At 33.5% G+C, this 6736-nt stretch overlaps 1 pseudogene; it reads left to right on the forward strand.

The window, feature by feature from the left end:
• Nucleotides 1–270: 270 nt before the first annotated feature.
• On the forward strand, nt 271–6286 carry LOC125825726 (uncharacterized; annotated as a pseudogene).
• Nucleotides 6287–6736: the final 450 nt, after the last annotated feature.

A 6736-nucleotide genomic window follows, 5' to 3' on the forward strand; every position in this document is an offset into this window, starting at 1 on the left:
TAAAATCTATTTGTTTGATGAATGTACACCAAATAGATTTTAGTCCAGGTTCACTGGCAAGAAAGTATATTTAGAATGAATTTTCAAGTGATAAATGGAACTAGTTTAAAATATGGTTTTTTGACACTTATAGTGCTATTGATTTAAATAATATTTCTCAATAGCTTTATAAAACTTGTGCTTTACACAATCAAATTATGTATTTTGTACCTTGGTTTATAACCACTTATTTACCTTTATTCATCAATGTTCTTGAATGATCTTAAAAAGATGGATCTGGTAATATTATTAAGGCGGTTTATCCACCTCATTCATCTTTTATTTTACCAAATATTATTGGTATCACCTTTACTGCCTTTCAAAAATTTGTTGAAGAAGATGTTGCAGCAGTCAACATTAATGAAATAAATAATTTAATTTCTCAAAATAACTAATTGGGACTTTATGTTAAAGTTTTGGGTGAACATATTAGTCCTCTTGTTAAAAAATTGGATGAATTAACTGCTTTGAAAATTCAAATAAAAAATGATTTAAAAACTTTCGATACGGCTTCTACTTCTAAAGGTAATTTAGAAGCTCAAATCATTTCTACTCATGTGCAAAGTCCCCATGAGATTCGATATTTTAAATTTAAACCACTTTATGATTGAGAAGAACTTCTTGATAAAAAGTTATCTAAATTTGGTGCAAAGCCCATTGATTTGTCAGATAATTTTGCAGATGAAATGGAAAAGACTTTTGATTCTAAAAATCATGTTTCTTTAGAATTTAATAAACTTAGCGGTTATCCCAAGAAGAATAATAATATAAAGTTTGCTCATAAACCTAGCATGCAAATCTATTATTATTCCAGACCAACTCCTCAAGATGTGCTTATAGAGGAACAAGATTGGAATTAGACTAATACCTCTTATAGTGGGTCTGAAATTTATGAATGGAATCTTGATGGTATGACTGATAGAAAGTTAACTATTCTTGTTCATAGAATGCTTATGTATGCAACTATCTGTAAAAGTGTTAAAAACACAGATAGAAATATTTGAAAAATGATTATTGCAGGTTTTACTGGCCAACTCAGAGGTTGGTGGGATAATTATATAAGCATTGAACAAAAATTTGCGGTGATAAAAGCTACTTCCGATAGTGAAGGTGTTGATAACTTAGGCATGGCTCTAGTGAAAAATAGAGAAGACAGTGTTTATACCTTAGTCTTAACCATTTTAGAACACTTTAATGGTAGATTTACCAATCAGTATGAGACTGTTCGCACCTTATTAAATGGCCTATGCTACAGAAAATTAGGTGAATTTAGATGGTATAAAGATACTTATATGAGCAAGGTGATGGAATTGCCCGAAAATAGTTATGAGCATTGGAAAGCTAAGTTTATAGATGGCCTTCCTCCTTTGTTTGCCGAAAGAGTTAGAAAAACTCTGAGAAATGAGCATGGTGAAATCCCTTATAGGGATTATACTTATGGTAAGCTGATAGGAGTTTGCACTCAAGAAGGTATAAATTTGTGCAATGAATTGAAGTTATCCAGACAACTTACGATGGATAAGCTTAGAGAAAGATCTAAGTTAGGAGACTTTTGTACCCAGTTCGGTTTACCTGATACTTCGGCTAATAGCAAGAAGAAGAAACATAGAGATTCTAGATACTCCAATCCAGATAAACCTTATAGGAAGAAGAGGTCTATATATAGACCTAAGGAAGAACGCGACTCTAGAAAAGCCTTTCGTAAGTCTAATAGATTTACCAAGAATACATCTAAGGGGGAGCTCGCCAATATCAAGTGTTATAAATATGGAAATTTCAGTCACATAGCACCCAATTGTAAGTTTGAAAAGCTGAAAACCTTAGAACTTGATGAAGAAATTCATGATAAGGTTTATAGTTTCTTATACACTTCTGGTTCTGAGTCTGATTATGATTCCGATTCAGGTTCTGAAGAATAGTTTGATTTTCTTGGTTTATCTGATAGTAATCGGCATGATAAATAAATACTTCCAATGCTTGTCATGGTGATATTTGTTCTTGTGAAAATGATGAATTTTATAAATTGCAATCTCAATTTGAAGATTTGAATATAAATACTATTACCTATGATAATGTGATAGAACTTTTGAAAGAAGTTATAGATAATAATCTTCGTGAAAAAATAATTCAATTAGCTATAAATAATAATGCTAGTTCTAGTTTTTCCAAAAATTCAGAAAAACAAAAGAATTATTTTGAATTCAAATATTCTGCACCATATTCTTTGTCTGAAATTAATAACAGACTTAATAAACAAACTACTCACTCTAGAGATTCTTCTTTTGATGATTTAAAAAATGAAATTACAAATTTGAAAAATGAGATTAAATATCTTATACAAAATCAAATGATTTGTGATCATCGTCTTACTAAGATAGAAACTTTTAATAACAAGGGTAAAAACATTGTTGAAGAAAATACTCTTGCAAAACCTTTTAATCTTGATCCTAGACAAGGTAAGTTTTTTAGGAATGATGCAAATTGTTACTGCTCATAAATGGTATGTTAAATGCACCATATTGATTGATAATAGTTTTTCGATAAATGATATTGCTATGATTGATAGTGGAGCCGATGTTAGTTGTATCCAAGGTCTTGTACCTACTAAATGCTTTGAAAAAACTACTCATATGGTTAAATCTGCTTCTGGACATGCTTTAGATATAAAAAGTATAAATTACCTAAAACTCGCATTTGTCAAAATAAAGTTTGCATTCCTCATTTCTTTTTCTTGGTTAAAAATCAGTTATACCCTCCAATTATACTTGGAACCCCTTTTATAAATGCTATTTATCCTTTTACTAGCATAAATGCAAAAGGTTTTTTTGCTACTTATAAAGACAGAAATATTAGTTATACTTTTATCACTGATCCTATTTCTCGTGATATTCATGCTTTAATTCATATGAAACAAAAGCATGTTGATTCTCTGCAACTTGAATTGTTTAGTATAAATATATTTGATACTTTGAAATCCACCAAAGTACAAGAAAAAATTAAATTAATTTCTGAACAAATTGCTATTGATATTTGTGCTGATCATCCCAGTACTTTCTAGAATAGAAAAAAGCAGATTGTTACTCCCATATGAAGATGATTTTTTTGAGAATGATATTCCTACTAAATCTCGTCCTTGTCAGATGAACACTGAATTGGTAGAATTCTGCAAAAAGAAAATTGATAATTTGTTAGAAATGGGTTTGATAAAACCTTCAAAATCACCTTGGTCTTGTACTACATTTTATGTTAACAATGTTGCTGAAAGGGAACGAGGTGTCCCTAGATTGGTTATTAATTATAAACCTTTAAATAAGTATTTAAAATGGATTAGGTATCCTATTCCAAACAAAAGAGATTTATTGTCCAGAGTATATGATGTCAATATATTTTTAGAATTTGATTTAAAATCAGGATATTGACAGATCTAAATATTTAAAGAACATGCTTAGAGAACAACTTTTAATGTCCCATTTGGACAATATGAATGAAATGTTATGCCATTCGAATTGAAAAATGCTCCATTTGAATTTTAGAAAATCATGAATGATATTTGGATTTTATCATTGTTTATATTGATGATAATGTAACATCTCGCAACTAGAAATAACTAGAAGTAAGTTTAAAATCTAGAAAATTTGGTAAAGGTGTTAAAATGAGTTTTTGGTCAACTTCTAACGGCCATAATTCCAAGCTCAGAGTGAGTTAGTTGTGTTTCCAGATATGGTTAGAAAGCTCTTGGGATGATATTTCCAACGCTGCCAAATTTGCACGATTCCAAGTTCGTATGAGTGAGTTATGCTTTTGGAAGTTGGGTTGTTGGATTAAGGAAATGTCCAATCAGGAATTTTAAGGGGTATTTTAGTCTTTTCATTGCCCTATTATTTTAATCCGTATTTAGGAGTTTCATATGGGTCAACTCATATTTTAGTCAGTTTTAGAATTTGGGATTTCATGCTAGGGCTAAGAAGAGAAAAGAAGAAGGAGAAAAAGGGCAAATTCATCAAGATCGATCAAGAAAGTTGGTGTTACGCCAAGGATTTACTTCTATCAGATATGTGAGGCTCTCATAACGTTGGGATCGTTCTCCCACGTTTCAAGTATATTTATTTTAGTTTGGATTCGTCCAAAAAGCATTTGAATATTGATGATCTGGATACCTATTCTTGAATTCATAAATTGTTCTTGAATTTGACTGAGTTGGGAAGTTTCTGAGTTCGTTACGTCGCATTATAGGGTCGTTTTGAGTTAGGTTCTTATGTACATTTGCTGGGTATCTGTATCTAAAAGTAATTTGAAAAAAAGAACCGAGTATGGGTGAATTGGGGTTAGAAAACGAAGAAGAAATTTCGTTGCGCGCCTAGTGCCCAGATTTGAACATTTTAGCTTCGCATCGCGGAGCTGACACGAGGTGCTCTGCCTCAAAAGACGTTTTCGAAACCAAAATTAAATTATGCCTCCGCGTCGCGGACCAACCTTCAAATATTGATTTTTGGTATTTTCTTATGTTTAACTATCTAGAATCATTCCTAAACATCATGAGATCTTTCCAGTCACAAATCTTAATCCTTGAATCCATAATTCAATTCAAGAATCAGATAAGAGTCAAGTCAAGAGCAGTTAAGGTCAAAGTCAAGAGAAGTCAAGATTCAAGTTAAGATAAGTTCTTAAACTTTTCAAAAGTCTTTCACAAATGTTTTAACTTTGTTTTAAGACTTAAGTTTTGAGTTCAGTAAAGAGTAAAGTTGAAGTTCTTTTCTTCAAAGAAGTATATGGGGACTATGTATTCCCAAAGAGATTTAAAAATGTTTTCCCATTTTAAATAAGAGCGAAAATTGAGATTTCCAAAGAGCCTTCGGGCTAGTTTTCAGAAAAGAGTAATAGCTTTCTAAATGAAGCAAGAAGGGAAACTGAGATTTCCAAGGTAGCCTTTGAGCTGAGTTTTTTTAGCACTAATCTCAAATTATAGAAGAAGTATGTTTTTAAAACATAAAGAGCTAATATATTTTGAGATTAGTATTGAGCACCGATATGGGGGAGAGTTTAGACAACTCACAGCCCCCATAAACCATGTAGCCACCATGGGTAGAAAATGGTCATACTTTTTAGATGAACCCTTTACACAATAGACTAGTGGATCCACTTAGTTTTCTTCAGGTCCTATACCTTTGGTCGGGTATAGGATGCGCTGGCAGCGTGAGGTAGATCGTTGTATCATCACTATAGCTCTTTGTGATAGTTGTTGGTTAGATAAACTCCCACAGAAGTTATTGTATTTTTATATACATCAGATTAGTGTATTTTTACATATATTTCAGAGTTATGTTGTATCCTTGTATATACAGAGAGTTGACATCATGTTATAAAACAACTTTTCTTTATATTGCACTTGTTTTAAACTGTTTTATATTGAAATGAGTTCAGTTAAGTATTCATGAGTTGAGAAGAGCCAAGGTAAGTGTTTCTTTCAGATTCCCTTTCAAGCCTATATTGTTTTAGCATTCCAACTCGCATACTCGTACATTCAATGTATTGATGCCAGTTGGCCTGCATCATCTTATAATACAGACCCAGGTAACTAGGATCGGCATTCCAGCGCACCGTTGATCCAGTGAGCAGTTCAGAGTCAGTCGGTGAGCCTCTTTGTATTCCGGAGGATCTATTTTCATTGCTTTCTAGTAGTTCATTAGGATGTTGTGGGGTTTGGCTTCATAGATAATGAGATGTTAGTCCTGTGAGTCTTTTCATTATCATTTCTTACTATTAAGACTTCGGTTGCCACTTTTGGCCAAGTTAAATGTTTAATCTTTAAACCATTCTCAGTTATTTTATTATTTAGTTCAGTTCAGTTCTTTGATCATTATAGATATAAATATTATCTTTCGCTGAGTTAAGTAAGCCAGGCCAACGTTTCGCTTGGAGCCAGCAATGGTCTTTGAGTGCCAGTCCCACCCAGGGTGTAGGCTCGGGGTGTGACAAACTTGGTATCAGAGCACAGAGTTCAAGAATCCTAGGGAGTCTATGAAGACGTGTCTGTAGATTCCTAGTTATCGGTGTGAAGTGCGCCACATCTATAATTAGGGGGCTGTAACATTTAGGAATTCTATCACTTCTTTCACACTCATTTTGTGCGTTAGAGTTTATCTCTAAGAAGTTTCTGTCTAATTTGTGCCTGCGCGTGTTTCAGATAACCATGCCTCCACGAAGAGCAGTTAGAGGTCGCCCAGCTAGGAGGAATGTTGAGGAATAAGAGTTACCCAATGCACCTGAAGTGCGACCGCAATGAGAAGTTACTAATGTTGAGTTCATAGAGGCTATAAGGATGCTCAGTCAAGTTCTGACCAACCAAGCTAGGCAGCAGAGAGGAGCTCGACAAGAAGAGGCTGACACCTCAAGGATTCGTGAGTTCTTGAGGATGAACCCTCCAAGTTTCACTGGTTTGAGCATTGAAGAGGATCCAAAGAACTTCATTGAGGAACTGAAAAAGGTGTTCGATGTGATGTATGTTACTGATACTGTGAGAGTTGAGGTATCTGCATATCAGATGAAAAATGTTGCTAGGACTTAGTTTGATCAGTGAAAAGGGGGTAGAGCTGAGGACGCACCACCTGCGAGTTGGGCATGTTTTAAAGAGGCTTTCTTAGGGCATTTCTTTCCCAGAGAACTGAAGAAGGCTAAGGTACGTGAGTTACTCACACTT

The sequence above is a fragment of the Solanum verrucosum genome, unplaced genomic scaffold (assembly GCF_900185275.1).
Source record: "Solanum verrucosum unplaced genomic scaffold, falcon-dt-bn FXZP01000003.1, whole genome shotgun sequence".
Classification (NCBI taxonomy): domain Eukaryota; kingdom Viridiplantae; phylum Streptophyta; class Magnoliopsida; order Solanales; family Solanaceae; genus Solanum; species Solanum verrucosum.